The sequence below is a fragment of the Grammomys surdaster genome, unplaced genomic scaffold (genome assembly GCF_004785775.1).
Source record: "Grammomys surdaster isolate TR1022 unplaced genomic scaffold, NIH_TR_1.0 268, whole genome shotgun sequence".
NCBI classification, from domain to species: Eukaryota; Metazoa; Chordata; class Mammalia; order Rodentia; family Muridae; genus Grammomys; species Grammomys surdaster.
Window position 1 is genome coordinate 875,452 of NW_021604709.1, and position 18,150 is coordinate 893,601.

The 18,150-nt window shown below is 41.5% G+C and overlaps 1 pseudogene; it reads left to right on the forward strand.

Annotated features, from left to right (window-relative positions):
- Positions 1 to 9,623: 9,623 nt before the first annotated feature.
- LOC114628482 lies at positions 9,624 to 14,774 on the forward strand (annotated as a pseudogene).
- The last annotated feature ends 3,376 nt before the right edge of the window (positions 14,775 to 18,150 follow it).

Here is an 18,150-nt window from a genome sequence, read left to right on the forward strand (position 1 = left end):
ACCTTTCTTTTTGACAGAGAAGAAGCTGTGACCCTTTGTCTAATCGCATATCCTATCCCTAGGGCATTAAAAGTAAGTGTCTGAAATTTCATCATAATTCTGGACAAAAGGAAAAACACTATTCTAGTAATTCAGAGTTTTTGTCATCATCTTGGATATTTGTCAAGGGGTGTTGTACTCTACTCTTTCCCTCACCAACATGAAGAGTTTCATTTATTTCAGCAATCTTGCATTAGGCTGAAAAAAAAAAGAGTAATGACTATAACACTTAAAGGACATTTAAGACCACAGCTATGGTTTGGTTAATTTTTAAAATATATATAATATGAATAATAACCTGAAACCTGAGTGCAACAAGGAAGAGTGCTCATAAAAAATTAAAGAGCACATTCCCCTCTAGCCTGTACCTTCTGCAGGGCCAGCTCAGAAGCTTGTCTGCTCCTCTGAGGAATCCTCGGTCTCAAGGCCTCCAGGAGGTCTGCTTTATGCAAGGCAACTGGTAAGGGACCTTACCTAACAGTCACACCCCTTGGGAATCCAGTTGTGCCCAATGGACTCAGGACTCATCACTCCACAGAACTCTGTCCCTGGAATTTCTCTCCTCTTCTAGACAGTGCCTTCTGCCAGGGTAAATAACAGGCTTGTCTGCTCCTCTGAAGACATCACAGTCTCAAGGCCTCCAGATGGTCATCTGCAAGCAGGAAAACTGGTTAGTGAGCTTCTCTAACAACTACAGCTGGTTAGAATCCTGAGCATTACAGTGTCTGGCCAGTGCCTTCTGCTGGGGCAAATAACCAGCTTGTCTGCTCCTTTGAAGAGAAGACAATCCGAAGACCTCCCCGGAGTTCTGTTAGCATCCATGGCAACTGAGCATCTGAACTAACAGTCTGACAGCCTCCCTGGAGTACTGCTGGACACAGGGCAACAGACCAAACGTGATGAAAGCCTTCCAGGAGAACAGCTACATGTAGAGCAATAGTTCACCAGCCCTCTGAAGACCACAGTCTTAAGGCCTCAAAAAAGGTCTGCTACACCCAGACCCACATGCCTCCCAGGAAACCAGCAGCAGTCTAAGGACACAGGAGGAAGGCATCAGACAGAGACACCCAGACCAGCTAACACCAGGGATAATCAGATGGCAAGAGGCAAGCACAAGACTACAAGCAACAGAAGCCAATATACTTTGGCATCATCAGAACCCAGTTCTCCTACTACAGCAAGCCCTGGATACACCAACACACCTGAACACCTGAAATTCAGGAAGCTGATCTAAGATCCTATCTCATGAAGATAATAGAGTCCTTTAAGGAAGATATAATTAACTCACTGAAAGAAATATAGGAAAACACAGGTAAAAAGGTAGAAGTCATTAAAAAGGAAACAAATCACTTAAAGAAATACAGAAAAAAATACCTAAACAGGTGAAGGAACTGAACAAAGTGGACCAAAACCTATAAGTGGAAATAGAAACAATAAAGAAAACACAAATGGAGGCAAACCTGAAAGCAGAAAACCTAAGAAAGAGGTCATGAATTACATATGTAAGCATCACCAACAGAATATAAGAGATAGAAGAAAGAATCTTAGGTGTAGAAGATAACTTTGAAGATATTGACACAATTGTCAAAGAAAATTCAAAACATAAAAATCTCCTAACCCAAAACATCCAGAAAATCCAGCATATAATGAAAAGACCAATCTAAGAATAATAAGAATAGAAGGGAGGGAGGTTTCCCAGATCAAAGACCTGAAAACATCTTCAACAAAATCATAGAAAAAACCTTCCCCAATATAAGGTAATAGACGGCCATAAATGTACAAGCCTATAAAACACCGAATATATTGGACAAGAAAAGTAAATACTCTTGTCAAATAATAATCAAAACACTAAATGAACAAAACAAAGAAAGAATATTAAAAGCTGCTAGTCAAAAAAACCCAACTAACATATAAAGCCGATGTATCAAAATTAAAGTGGACATCTCAACAGGGAGAAGTAGAGCAAAAAGAGCTTGGACAGAGATCATGCAGACCCTAAGAGAAAACAAATGTCATCCCAGGTTACTATACCCAGGGAAACTCTCAATCAACATAGATGGAAAAACCAAAATATTTTAAGACAAAACCAAATGCAATATCTATTTATGAGTCCAGCCCTACAGAGGGATCTAGAAGGAAAACTACAAAACAATGAGGGTAACTACACTAAAGAAAAAATCATCTCACAAAAAAGCAAAAAGGAGGGAATCACATGCACATAATGCCACCTACAACAACAAACACAACAGGAACTAACAATCATCTGTTTTTAATATTTCTCACTATTAGTGGACTCAATTCCCCAATGAAAAGACATAACCTAACAGATTGGATACACAAACAGGATCTAGCATTTTTCTGCACACAGGAAACTCAACCCACCTCAATAACAAAGACAGACCTACCTCAGAGTAAAAGGTTGGAAAAAGTATTCAAAGCAAATGGTCCCAAGGAACAAGCTGAAGTTGCAATTCTAATATCCAACAAAATAAACTTTTAACCAAAAGTTTTCACATGAGATGGGGAAGGGCAGTTCATTTTCATCAAAGAAATAATCCACCAAGAGAATTTCTTAAACCAAAACATCTATGCACTACATGCAAGGTTAACCTCATTCATAAAAGAAACTTTACCAAAGCTCAAAATATACATTGAACCCCATATAGTAATAGTGGAAGACTTCAACACCTCACTCTCAATAATGGACAGGTCATTGAAGCAGATAACAAACAGACACAGTGAAATTTATTGAGGTTATGAACCACATGGACTTAACAGATATCTACAGAATATTTCACCCTAAAACAAAAGTATATGCCCTCTTCTCAGCACCTCATGGTACTTTCTCCAAAACTGACCATATAAGTGGTCACAAAAGAAGCTTCAACTAATACAAGAAGATTAAAATAATCCCATGCATCCTACCTAAACACTACTGACTAAGGCTGGTCTTCAATAACAAGAATAACAACAGAAAACCCATATACCCGTGGAACCGAATAAATCTCTACTCAATAACTTGGTCAGGGAAGAAATAAAGAAATTAAAAGCTTACTGAAATTCAATGAAAATGATGACACAGTTTATCCAAACATACAAGGACTCAAGCTCCACTATGTTCATAGACAGCATTATTTGGAATAACAATAACTAGAAACAACCCAGATGTCCCTCAAGTCTAGAATGGATGGAGAAAATGAGGTTCATTTACATAGTAGAATACTACTTTGCTTTTAAGCACAAAGATCACTTTCCAACCAGGAAACCTGTTGTTGCCTCCTCCAGTCCAACCAAGCACCACCCCAGTATTCTCAATGTACATAATTCACACTTCAACATACTGAGCACTCAAATTATAAATATGTTCACAAACACTACCACATATTGCTAGATATAAACTCAATACATGTACATATTCATAACTAACTATACTATCATTAAACACATACACTTCTGTGAAGACACATGTCACATACCTTTCCTCATTTACTCAAGTAATGTCCCATACACTATCTAATATGCTTACACACACACACACACACACACACACACACAGACACACACACAAACACAAACACTCATACATATTTCTTCCATGTTTGCAATCATTGTATGTGCATGTGGACATGATTACAATTGTAGCTTCTCAAAATTCACAAGCTTGTACATCCCTGTTCTTGTACAAAATGTCTCTGGCATATGCCATGTTCATATCTCCTGATGATTAGCCTGTTTATTTAAAGGATAGCTCGTCAAGTCAGGCTGGGTCTTCATATATGTTGTTTGGTGTAGGATCACATCAAATAACAAGTTCTTTCCAGCCACAATTCAAGGAGATGATAAAGACTCCATTTAACATTAGACTGGACTTCACATGAGCTTTTCTTTAAATTCCAGGAAGTGAGACATGACACAGAAAGCACATGTTCTTAATATTTTGGAAAAGTAGGTAGCTCTGAGGAGTCAGCCAGGATGGAGGCAATAAAAATTTGGTAGTCAGCAATGCAATGCAGTTCAGAGGACAAGTGATGGCTAAAGTACAGGACTAAGGTGAGGCTGAAGCCCACAAATGTGGAAGAAATAGCTCTGTTCTAGTGAGTGAAGTATGAGAGCTCATGATTAAACTTTAGCTGTATCCTATTAACAGTAGAAAATCCATTATTTCCTCTTTTCACATTCATCCCTTGATGGTCATAGGGACATGGAATGCTTCACTAAAAGAATGCTTCAATACAAAAAGAATGTACTGTTAGACTGTCTTCACCTTATAAGCAACTGTGAAATTCTCAAATGTGCCTTCCATTTGAATTAAATACATTAAGCACTTTTTCCCACAGGGAATCCAAGACTCAACTTGTTAGAACTCTAGAAACAAAAGCTGAGAGTAGACAAACATGAAAGAACCCTGTGAACCAAGAAGTGAATCTCATGCTTCTTCTAGTATTAAACTTCATATTGATGAAATGAGATCCAGCCATATTATATTCTTTATTTTTTTTGTGTACATTTACTGTTTTCATTTACTATGTGGCAGGATTTTTTGTTGCCTCGCTATATTTGGAAGTCTGTAAGCTTCTTTTACATTTATAGGGATATGTTCCTTTATGTGAGAGAAATTTTCTCCTATGATTTTGATGAAGTTATTTTCTAGGCCTTTGATTTGTGAGATTTTTTTCCTTCTTTTATTCCTAAAATTCTTAGGATTAGCCTTTCTGAAAACAAAGTTTCAGATGGTTGGGAGAGGTGATATTATCTCACCTTCCTTTCAGCCAAAGATGAAACTCTGATCCATTACTTGAACACATACTCTGTAGCTCTAGGCACTAATCATGAGTGTCTAATATTCCATCATAATTCTAGACGAAAGGAAAAGCACCACTCTAATAATTCAGATTTTTTGTCAGCATCTTGGATATCTGTCAAGGAGGTATGGTACTCTACTCTTTTCCTCATCAAGGTGAAGAATTCAATTTATTTCAGCAATCTTGAATCAGGCTGACTGAAAATAATTAATGTGTATGACACTCAATGAAAGTTCAAGACCAGAGTTTTGGTTTATTTAGTTTACGTAAATATAATGTAGATAATAACTAAGCTTGAAACCTGAGTTCTCAGAGAAAAAGGAGTTCTAAGAAATTAAAGATCATCGAAGAACAGTGGAACCTCAAAGGAAAGTACAGCTCATATTGTAAGATCTTTGTGATTTTTAAAATCATTTTAAATATTTGTTTTGTACTATATTTGGGATGAGTTTAATATAACTCACTGAACTTTACTTATTAATATTACTAAAGTTATATAATACCATTTGGAGAAGATAATTAAAAGGAAAAACTTGAGATTATAATTAATGATATCAACTATATATTTGATCAAACCTGGCTCTTATCATCATAAACATATGCTATGGAGTATAGACTGAGCAGTCAAGCAAATATACCTGAAAATAAAACAGTTGAAAGACATGATAATGTTTGATCTAAACCCACATATTTCTGATATTTTTCTTGTTAGTTGCCCAATAAATTTCACTATAAACTCATGACTCTGGTTTTCACCTCCTAAGTCTTATCTGACTATCATCTGTAACTTGAATGAAGTAAAATGAAAATAATCTGACCTTTAAAATCTCAGGAAATTTAGCAATAATCAGATTCTTCTATTATGTTAAAATATTAGGACAATTCTATACATTTTATCCACATAGAAATGGGCCCCTGTTATTATATTCTTTTTGTTAAGAAAGGTTAATTTTATTTCCTTTCAGTTACATAGAGGTGTATGTGTGTGTGTGTGTGTATGTGTGTGTGTGTGTGACAGAGAGAGAGAGAGAGAGAGAGAGAGAGAGAGAGAGAGAGAGAGAACAACATACATGTGAGTAGGAGTAGGAGTAGGAGTAGGAGTAGGAGTAGGAGTAGACGTGACTTGGGAGGTCAGAAGCATTGTTTCTACTTAGCTGGTCATTAAAGTTTGTCAGCTACTCTACTTGGGTTCTGAGTAGTTCACTTGTGAATTCGAAAAGAACATCAAGTGTTTTGATCTCTGAGGCATCACTCCAGGTCTGTTGCTTTTTTCCCATATCTAATTCCTCTCAAGTTAAACAGACACAAGTCATAGGAGAGATGGTCATTTCCTGTACTGTTCAGAGGATTTGGCCCTCTGAGCAAGATAGAGTGTAAGGAAGGAAGCAACCTACAAGGTTTTACAGGACCTTCCAAGGTCAAGGGAAACTACTGCTCATGGAAGAGTGGTATTTCAGGGGACACAGGACTATTCTATACTGCCCTTTTCAAAGGCAAATCCTCTGAGATTCTTAAACTTAGACAATGGCAGGTCGATTTCTTTCTATAATCCATTAACACCAGTCATTACATTCATAAGAAGAAGGGAGGGGGGTAAGGGGAGATGGATATTTGGGGAAGAGGAAGATGTGAAACCAAAAGGTACAGAAGTGGATATTGATCTGGCATCCGGTAAGAGCAATGTGAAAGAGAGAAAATATAGAGGCATGAATATACAAAGGAGGGGAAAGGTTGAAATAACATATGGTGTGAATCGAATCATGCTAGTGAAAGATATATATGACAAAAACTTCAAGTCTCTGGAGAAAAAAATCGACGAAGATCTCAGAAAATAAAAAGATCTCCCATGCTCATGAATTGGCAGTAAAAATGACCATCTTGCTGAAAGCAATCTACAGATTCAATGCAATCCACATTAAAATCCCAACTCAATTCTTCACACAGTTAGAAAGAGAAATTCTCAAATTCATTTGGAATAACAACAAACCCAGGATAGTGAGAACTATTCTCAACAATAAAAGAACTTCTGGGGTAATCACCATTTCTGACCTCAAGCTGTACTACAGATCAAGAATCATAAAAACTGCATGGTATTGGTACAGAGACTGGCAAGAAGTTCAATGGAATTGAATTGAAGACCCAGAAATGAACTCACACACCTATGGTCACTTGATCTTTGATAAAGTAAACAAAATGTCCAATAAAAAAAAGAAAAAGAAAAAGAACAGAAAGAGAAAGAGTACGAGAACAAGAATGAGAACGAGAACAAGAACGAAAATGAGAACAAGAACAAGAACGAGAAAGAGGGAGCCTGACTTATAGAGTCTTTAGTCCTAGAATTCTCTCCACCTTGATGCTCTGTGATAGTGACTCAGTCTGCTTTGTAACTAGTGAGTTGAGGTGGAAATATTTTCAGTTTTCACATGTTCTTCCCTTTAATTCATCTTTTCTCAGATATTTTCTGTCTTCTGGAAGCACTTGTAGGTGTGCTTATTCAAACTACAATAAAGCAATCGCAACTATAGCACAGGGGCTCTCTGTTAATCTATCATGTCTTTCTTATTACTCTATTTGATTCTGTTTAGTCCAGCTTACTCTATTTCTTCAAGGCTATAGATATCTGGGTGAGTGAGATTTTGTTAGTAAACTGTTCAGTGTAAATTTTTGATGATGCAAAATGAAATTTTTATCCATTTAAAAATTTTATACACAATTAATAATTTAAAAAATTAATAATTAAAAAAACAGTATTTATACACAGTTTTGTCATATACAGGATCACTCAGTTTGCATAGTTCCATCAGTAGCCACTCTCAGAGTGGCCTCATGTCCTAACAGATTTCTGTTGTTGGAGCTTCCTTTACTTAAAGTTTACAGAACTTTGCACAGACTCACTTGCACCTAGCAGTGGTTATAAGCCTATTTTTTCAGTGCCATGAAGCAACTGGTCTACTAATATGATATCACTAAAGGATATTGCAGATGCTTGAAGTAAAAGGCATGATGGTGCTGCATAGTAAAACCATGTAAAAATATAAAAACACATTTGTTAGAACAGGGTTTTCATCTCTCCTAACAAAAAATTCTATAGAAAAATATTACTCTTTTTGACACAGTGCTTCTTCATGTTGATTTGAGATGATAACTTAGGTTCCCACATGAGTCTTTTTAGTAAGAGTACCACCAATCTAGAGAATCTTAATTTTTTTGCATAGATATCTCGCAATGTAGGTTAATCAGCTTGAATAAATTGCTTCTACTTCATATAGATGTGATTTTTGGAGCATAGTTTGGTTCACCATCTCAGACTATTGTAGAGGCCCATGGGGAACTGTACCTGAACATAGCAGCATGGAGTTAACACTTAACAGCTAATGGAGAATGTTGCAAAAAATAAAGGTCCAAGAGCCCTTACTAGTTGCTGCAGAGCCAAAGGGTCAACATTAAAACAAGTCTGAAATTTGTACTAGTTGTTCTTCATTGTAGTAAAAAATGTTCTGTATCTAACTATCTTGGCAGAAACAATCTTACAAGAAAATGGTATTACTAGCATGAATACAAAATCATCTATGTGCCATGCTGTGTCAATATAGAGACCTTTTTCCTTTGTGCCCTGAATATCACTGATGTAAGGAATAACCCAGTTCTTTCTGTCTACAGCTTTTTCCCATTGTGAGGACAAAAATCAAAATACCTCAGCAGAACCCCTCAGACCACCAACAATTTGCTGAAAACAGCCAAAACAAAAAATAACAAGTTCCTCCTAGGACAGGGTGACCACGAATGTAGGAACAAGCAAGGACAGACCTTGGCAAGTCTAAACATGCCCAAATGAGAAATGGGCCATCTGGTGTTTTTCTTCCCCTATCAGAAGGTCTGAGGTTTCATGGCCAAAAATACAGAGTCATCATGACCACCAAGAAAAGCTTGCTATGCCCGCCAAAATGTTAACTTACACCTATTGCTGATGTTTAAAATACCCAATCAAATGTAACTACACCAAAGTTTCCTGCTCTCCCCTTCCCCCTGCACCGCTTCCTATACAAATTTCAAACTGTCAGAGCTCGGGGTCGAAATCCTTCCCTTGCATGGGATGTGTTGTTGACCGGAGGGCCCCTCGCCAGTAAACTATCTTTTGCTAGTTTGCATCAAGCCGGTCTCCGTGTCTCCGTGTTTCCTTGGGTGCGTGCAACTCCGGGTGAGAGTGGGGTCTCCCCCTCGGGGGGTCCCTTACATTTGGTGCATTGGCCGGGAAGTGTGTGACCACCCAGGACTCCCGAAGACCCCTTGGAGGTAGGTTTGTGTGAGTGGTGTGTGTCTGAGTGCAGCGCTGCTGTCTTTGCTGTTTCTGTATTTTGGTTTCAGTTTCTGGGCAGCTTTTGGTGCTTATGTATTTTGGTTTCAGTTTCTGGGCAGCTTTTGCTGCTTCTGTATTTTGGTTTCAGTTTCTGGGCAGCTTTTGCTGCTTCTGTATTTTGGTTTCACTGAGCAGCTGCCACTATAGACTGTGAGGTCTTAGTTGGCCATGGTGGGCAGACGTGCCTGGAACCACAGGCTGCGGCCCTGGGGGATGCCTCAAGGGTGGAAGGGAGTCTGGGAAGCCAGACTGCCCTGTTTCGGAATGAAGGAGACAGAGTGCTCCTGCTCTGGGGGAAGACGTGGAATTCTGAAGTTGCGTTCGGTTGGTTTTATAAAACCTGACGCGGACTAGTGTGCCTGACTGTGTTAGTCTTGTGTGTTTGTATTTGTGTTGTGAGGCTGTTAAGTTTTGAGAATTTTGAGATGGGACAGACAGTGACGACACCATTATCTTTGACTCTTGACCATTGGACGGACGTTAGGGGTAGAGGACAGGATTTGTCAGTGATCATTAAGAAGTGACCCTGGAAGACATTCTGCTCTGCACAGTGGCCCACTTCTGATGTAGGATGGCCTCAGGAAGGAACATTTAACTTGACAACTATCCAAGCCATTAAGGTGTGTCAGGAGGGACCTGGATCTCATCCAGACCAACAGCCCTATATCACAGTGTGGGAGGACTTGGTTCGTTATCCGTTCCCATGGATGAAACCGTGGGTTGCTCATCAGCCAAGTTCCCAGGTTTTATCTGTCAGAGGAAAAGCGGCAGAGAAGAAAGAGAAACCACAGATGGACAACGAGGCCAGTGCTCCGCCAAAACCCCCACTCCCTCCTAAAATATACCCTGAAACAGAGAAGCCCCTTGAGTGGCCACTCCTCCTGCCAACTGGCTGGATCCCATACCCCCTCCTTACCCTCCTCAACCCTGGCCTATGCCTGCACCCTCTGCACCCCCAGCTCCTGCCCTGGTAGAGATGGCTCCCAGTGGGCCCTCAGCAGGGACAAGGAGGAGGAGGGGGGCTATTTCAGTCTCAGAGGACCCTGACTCCACAGAGGCCTTGCCCCTCAGGGCCGCCGGACCTCCTCCGACTGGCCCAAACCAGTTACAGTTATTACAGCACTGGCCTTTCTCTTCTTCTGATATTTACAATTGGAAAAATAACCATCCTAGTTTTTCAGATAACCCTACAGTTCTGACAGGGCTGATGGAATCCCTGATGTTTACACATCAGCCCACCTGGGATGATTGTAATATGCTCTTATGAGGGCTCTTTACAACTGAAGAGAAGGAGAGGATCCTTATGGAAGCCCAGAAAAACATGCAGAATGTGGCTGGCCAGCTTTTGCAGAACCTAACCCCAGCAGAGATTGATGAAGCCATCCTCCCAACTCGACCTCAGTGGGACCATAACACGGCTGCAGGTAAGGAAAGGCTGACCATCTACCACTGGGCTCTAGTGGCAGGTCTCAGAGGGGTAGCGAGATGCCCCACCAATTTGGCTAAGGTAAGAGAGGTCGAGCAAGAACCAACAGAGGCCCCAGCTGTCTTTTTAGAACATCTCAAGGAGGTATATCGCAGATATACTCCTTTTGATCCTATGACAGAGGGGCAGAGAGGTTACGTTATAATGGCTTTTGTTGGGCAGTCTGCCCCAGATATTAGAAGGAAGTTGCAGCGCCTGGATGGAATACATGATATGACAATTAGAGATGTGGTTAAAGAGGCAGAGAAAGTTTATCATAAGAGAGAGACAGAGGAAGAGAAGAGAGAGAGGGAGAAGAAAGAAAGGAGAGAAGACGAGGATAGAAGGGAACAGAGACAGGAAAGGAATCTTACACGAATACTGGCTGCAGTGGTAGGAGAAGAGAAAAAGATTAAGGTTAGACAGTTAGGGGACCTGGGAGACAGATCAAAGCTGGGCCCAAGGAGACCCATGAAAATAGATCGAACTACAATAAGAAAGGACCAATATGCCTATTGCAAAGGAAAAGGCCACTGGGCTCTAGAATGTCCTAAGAAAATCAAGACGAGAGTACTGTCCTTGGGAGATGATGAATACTAGAGGGGATGGGGCTCAGTCCCCCTCCCTGAGCCTAGGGTAACTTTGAAAGTGAAGGGGACCCCCATGACTTTTCTAGTTGATACTGGAGCAGAATACTCAGTATTAAAAAGACCTTTGGGAAAAATAAAAGACAAAAAAACTCTGGCAATTGGAGCCACTGGACAAAAACAGTATCCCTGGACCACCTCCTGGAAGGTGGACCTTGGCAAGAACCAAGTGTCTCACTCATTCTTAGTAATTCCTGAGTGCCATACACCCCTGCTGGGCAGAGACTTGTTAACAAAATTAAAAGCTCAAATCACCTTTACCACCTCAGGTCTAGAATTGTCCTGGGGGGGGGAGAGAAAACTCAAACCTTAATAATGTCCCTGCATCTAGTGGAGGAGTACCAGCTATTCCAAAACACAGTAAAGCCCCCCAGAGGGCTACAGGACTGGTTGTATAGATTTCTCCAATCTTGGGCTGAGACAGGAGGGATGGGGATGGCAAAGCAAGCCCTCCCCCCATATAGTCATAGAACTCAAATCTGGAGCTACACCTGTTGGGGTTCAACAGTACCCCATGAACAAAGAAGCAAGAGAAGGGATAAGGCCACACATTGGGAGACTTATACAGCAGGGAATTCTAGTCCCCTGCAGTTCCCCATGGAACATTCTGCTTCTACCAGTAAAGAAACCAGGGACTAATGATTATAGCCCAGTCCAAGACCTTAGAGAAGTCAATAAAAGAGTACAAGATATCCACCCTACAGTGCCAAATCCCTATAATTTGCTCAGTACACTACCACCTGAATGGACTTGGTATACTGTTCTAGATTTAAAAGATTTTTTTTCTGCCTGAGATTACATCCTGTTAGTCAGCCTCTGTTTGATTTTGAATGGCAGGACCTAGAAAGTGGGAGAGTTGGACAGCTCACATGGACAAGACTGCCTCAGGGGTTCAAGAACTCTCCCACCCTGTTTGATGAGGCATTACACCGAGACCTTACCGCTTTCACTCTAAGAATTCCCAGATGACTCTCTTACAATATGTAGATGACCTCTTATTGGCTGCAGAAACCTATGAAGAATGTGAACAAGGAACCCAAAAGATCCTGGTTGAGCTAGGTGAGTTGGGATATCGGGCTCCTGCCAAGAAAGCACAATTGTGCCAGACAGAAATGACTTATTTGGGATATGTTTTGAGAGATGGACAGTGATGGCTGACTGATACCAGAAAGCAGACCATGATGCAGATTCTGACTCCAACCACCCCTCACCAGGTAAGAAAATTCCTGGGGACAACAGGGTTCTGTAGACTGTGGATACCGGGGTTTGCTACCTTGGCAGCCCCATTGTACCCTCTCACTAAGGAAAAAGGAGAGTTTGATTGGACTGAGGACCATCAGAAGGCCTTTGACAGACTGAAGAGGGCCTTATTACAAGCGCCTGCCCTAGGATTGCCTGATTTGACTAAGCCATTTACTTTATACATTAAAAGCAGAAGGGGATTGCTCGAGGAGTCCTGACTCAGACTCTAGGGCCACAGAAACACCCAGTGGCCTACCTATCTAAAAAAATTAGACCCAGTGGCCAGTGGATGGCCCTCTTGCCTGCGAGTGATAGCAGCAACAGCTGTGCTGGTGAAAGATGCTGATAAGTTGACTATGGGCCAAAATGTGACTGTGGTGGCCCCTCACGCCTTAGAGAACATTATCAGACAGCCCCCAGACCGATGGATGACCAACGCCCGGATGACATACTACCAGAGCCTGTTGTTGACTGAGCGAATAACTTTTGCCCCACCCGCTATCCTTAACCCTGCTACCTTACTGCCTGATACTGATGAAGCCCCAGTTCACTGGTGTGAAGAGATACTGGCTGGAGAGGTGGGAATCTGACCCAATATGACTGACCAACTGTGGCTGGGAGCACCGCCACGGTTCACTGATGGAAGCAGCTTCGTAGTAGAAGGTAAGCACCAGGCCAGGGCAGCGGTGGTGGATGGAAAGACTGTTATATGGGCTAGCAGTTTGCTGCAAGGGACATTGGCCCAGAAGGCTGAACTTATTGGTCTAGTATAAGCTCTAAGATTGGCAGAAGGAAAGATTATTAACATTTACACTGATAGCCGGTACGCTTTTGCCACAGCCCATGTGCATGGGGCAATTTATAGACAGTATAGACTGCTGACATCTGCTGGTAAAGAAATTAAAAACAAAGAAGAGATTCTCAGCTTATTAGAAGCTATTCATTTGCTCCGCAAGGTGGCTATCATACACTGTTTGGGACATCAAAAAGGGACTGGCCCAATAGAAAAAGGAAACCAACTGGCAGGTCACATGGCAAAAGAAGCGGCACAGGGACCGATGATCCTATTAGCTGGAGAGAGACATAGACCTTGGTAAAATGTTAAAAATGACAGAGATGTCTTCTCTGGGAAAGAGGCATGGACTTACTTGACTGGCATATATCAGTTTACCCACTTAGGACCAAAGAAGATGATAAAGCTGGCAAGCAAATCTCCCTATCATATGCCAAGGCTATGGCAAATGGCTACAGACATCGTAAAATACTGTAAAGCTTGTGCTTTCACCAATGCTGGCTTCAGCCGAGGCCTAGAAGGGAAACGGTTGAGAGGAGACCAATGTGGGACCTATTGGGAGGTGGATTTCACTGAGGTTAAGCCTGCCCAATATGGAAATAAATATCTGCTAGTTTTTATAGACACCTTTTCAGGATGGGTTGAGGCATTCCCCACCAAGAAAGAAACAGCCAACTTAGTGGCTAAGAAGATACTGGAAGAAATTCTACCCAGGTTTGGAGTACCAATGGTAATTGGGTCAGACAATGGGCCAGCTTTTGTCTCACAGGTAAGTCAAGGGTTGGCCAGACAACTGGGGTTCGATTGGAAATTACATTGTTCTTATAGACCTCAGAGCTCAGGACAGGTAGAAAGAAAGAATAGAACCATAAAAGAGACCTTAACAAAATTGACCTTAGAGAATGGCGGGGGCGACTGGACAGCTTTTCTCCCTCTTGAACTGTTCTGGGTACAGAACACCCCAGGACCTTTGGGATTGACCCCCTTCGAGATCATGTTTGGCTCACCTCCCCCAATATATGAGACATTAGAAAGTGGTGCCCACCCTGATGATGGTTCTATCCTACCATCTTCTCTCCTAGCCCACCTCAGAGCTCTAGAAACAGTCAAGAAAGAAATCTGGGAACAACTGAAAGACATCTATGTCTCTGGAGACTCAGCTGTTCCCTACAAGTTTGAAGTCGGAGATGCAGTGTTGATATGGAGACACCGTACAGAGAACCTTGAGCCATGGTGGAAAGGACCCTACCTGGTACTGTTGACAACCCCAACCGCCATTGAGGTAGACGGGATTCCTACTTGGGTCCATGCCTCACACGTCAAAAGAGCTCCCCCTGAAGTTAACCAAGATAAGTGGACTCTGGAAAAGACTGATAATCTCCTTAAGCTGCGCCTTCGCAATAGCCATTCCTCAGGTGATGGCAAGTAATCCCCATGCCCCCCAACAACTCACCTGGCAACTTATAGATACAAGAATTGGAACTGTCATAACCAGTGCACAGCGAATGGCCCCCCCCCCCCGGCACTTGGTGACCAACCTTGTACTTCTGTTTCCGACAGATCAACCATGTAGTTGCAAGTACTCTCCCTAACATGGTACGCAGGTATGGGTTTTATAGCTGTCCTGAGTTTGATAGAGGCAAGTATTGTGATGGCCCCCAAGAATTTTTTTGTGGAGCTTAGAGTTGTGTTACCTCGAATGATGGAGATTGACGGTGGAGAACACCATCCAACTGAGACAGAGTGACTTTTTCTTTTGCAAATCTAGGACCAAGCAGGTTTGCCCCAGATATGGAACTATACAAAGGGAAGCCATGCTCCCGAAGTGATGTAGATGTCATAAAGATAGAATTTACTTTAAAGGGTAGGGCAACTAGCTTTTCTAAGTGGCATAATGGTATGAGATGGGGCCTAGTCTTTAACAAACATGGAGGAGGGGCAGGATCTGTCCTCCTCATTCGCCTAAAAATAGAAAGCCTCCCTGCCCTATTGATAGGTCCCAACCAAGTGTTACCCGAACAGAGACCACTCCCCCGTGGTAGACTGGTAACTCCTGTACCACCCACAGAAAGTTTTTCCCTCGGCAGCTCCTCTTTCACCACCACAGCTATTCTAGGCACTGAACAAAGACTGTTGAATTTAATTCAGGGGGCTTTTACTGTAATAAACAGCTCACAGCCTGAGATGACCAAGTCATGCTGGCTCTGCCTCTCCTCAGGGCCCCCTTATTATGAAGGCCTCGCTACAACAGGAACTTTTAACACTACCACCAGCCATGAGACATGCACATGGAACAGTGAGAACAGACTCACTCTCCCTGAAGTTTCAGAACAAGGACTTTGCTTGGGAAACCTCCCTACTGCCTATAAACATTTATGTAATAAGATCCTTAAGAGTTCAAAGACTGCTGAAAATAAATATTTAGTACCAGAAAGAGATACGTGGTGAGCTTGTGGGTCTGGATTGTCCCCGTGTATTTCTACTGCTGTTTTTGATGATACTAAGGATTACTGTGTGCTTGTTCAACTAGTCCCTCGGGTCTATTACTACCCTGCAGATACTTTTGACCATGAGCCTAGATACCTTAGACACTTTCATAGTGAGCCCATTTCTTTAACCCTAGCTGTCATATTGGGACTTGGAGTGGCTGCTGGTATGGGCACAGGAACTGCTGCATTGATCCAGACCCCACACTGTTTTCATGAATTAAGGGCTGCCATGGATGTAGATTTAAGAGCCCTGGAACAGTCAGTGTCCAAACTGGAAGAATCATTACCCTCCCTTTCTGAAGTTGTATTGCAGAATAGAAGAGGCTTAGACTTGCTGCTTCTTAGAGAGGAAGGATTGTGCGCTGCTTTGAAAGAAGAATGCTGTTTTTATGTAGACCATTCGGGAGTAATTAAAGACTCTATGAACAAACTTAGAGAGAAACTAGATCAGAGACAAAAAGACAGAGAAATACAGCAGAGTTGGTTTGAAGGCTGGTTTAATAGATCCCCTTGGCTGACCACATTGATATCCTCTCTTGCAGGTCCTCTTGTAATTCTACTCTTGCTGTTGACTGTAGGACCAGGTGTCTTTAATAAAATAGTTGCTTTTATAAAAGATACGGTCAATGCTGTTCAGATATTGACATTAAGACGGACATATGAGATCTTAGGAAAAGAACCTGAAGATACTGCCCTGTGATTTTAAGATTAAAATCAATTTTAATAAGAGGAGTAGGGAATGTGAGGACAGAAAATCAAAATACCTCAGCAGAACCCCTCAGACCACCAACAATTTGCTGAAAACAGCCAAAACAAAAAATAACAAGTTCCTCCTAGGACAGGGTGACCACGAATGTAGGAACAAGCAAGGACAGACCTTGACAAGTCTAAACATGCCCAAATGAGAAATGGGCCATCTGGTGTTTTTCTTCCCCTATCAGAAGGTCTGAGGTTTCATGGCCAAAAATACAGAGTCATCATGACCACCAAGAAAAGTTTGCTATGCCCACCAAAATGATAACTTACACCTATTGCTAATGTTTAAAATACCCAATCAAATGTAGCTGCACCAAAGTTTCCTGCTCTCCCCTTCCCCCTGCGCTGCTTTCTATATAAACTTCAAACTGTCAGAGCTCGGAGTCGAAATCCTTCCCTTGCATGGGATGCATTTTTGACCAGAGGGCCCCTCGCCAGCCAACTATCTTTTGCTAGTTTGCATCAAGCCGCTCTCTGTGTTTCCTTGGGTTCGTGCAACTCCAGGTGAGAGTGGGGTCTCCCCCTCGGGGGTCCCTTACAGTAAAGCCTCAAATATCTCTCCAAATAGACACTGCCCTAAATATTGTATTTTATAAATCTGGTTTCTAGGATCTTTGGAGACCTGTTTTCCTGGATTGGCTCATGGCACTTGTTGCTTGAATGACTCCAACCCTGAGTTACCAGCTTTAAGCCAACTTTCTATTACCAAAGTCACATATTTTTAATTCTACTTATTAACTTACAAGACAATAAACTACAGCCAAGACAGCAGACCATATTTATGCTTGTAAAACAATTCAGAAACAAAAATGAAGTAGATACACATATATGTATTAAACAAATTTTTCTTACTTTTTCTAGCTGTAATTTTAAAAGAAAAGCAACTTGTCTCCTACTGAACACAATAAATACTGTCACAAAGATTTTCCTAGGAAAATAGCCACCAGCTTCCTTATCATAAAAGGAAAAAAAATCTGCTTGCCTCTTTAAGACCAGCTTATGCAGACAGTCAACTCCAGGAAATTCTTCTCCAGCTGAACTTGACTCCTAGCTACAGGTGCAGAGTAACTCATAAGTTTCTGCTGTGCACATTAAGTCTGTCTTTTAAACAAGTTAAATTAAAGCAAGTGGTGGCTAGCCAGGATAAAAAGTTTTAACCATCTTTTTCTTTTGAACATGAAACACAGAACAACAATCATTCCAACAACAACAAAAAACAGACAATTGACACACGTGGACAGATTGGCTTGTCAAAGACAAAACTAACAGTTTCTCCCATAGGAGCCTAAGAGAAAGCAGATTATATCCCTATTTCCTCCTGTTCTTCAAAGAGCTCTGAAATATTTTATTAAAAGTCTAACTTTTATCTCCACCATTAGGAGGTCCTGCAGCAGGTACTGATACTTACTCCTCAGTGCCCTGCTTTTTTTAATTTCTCCAATTCCTTCTAACCCTGCTCCTCATGCCTGAGGCAGCTCATAGGTTGCTGACAAAGGTCTATCTATGATTCCACAGCTCGAAATTTAACTGTTACCCCCTAAGTGAAGTCAGCATCAGGAT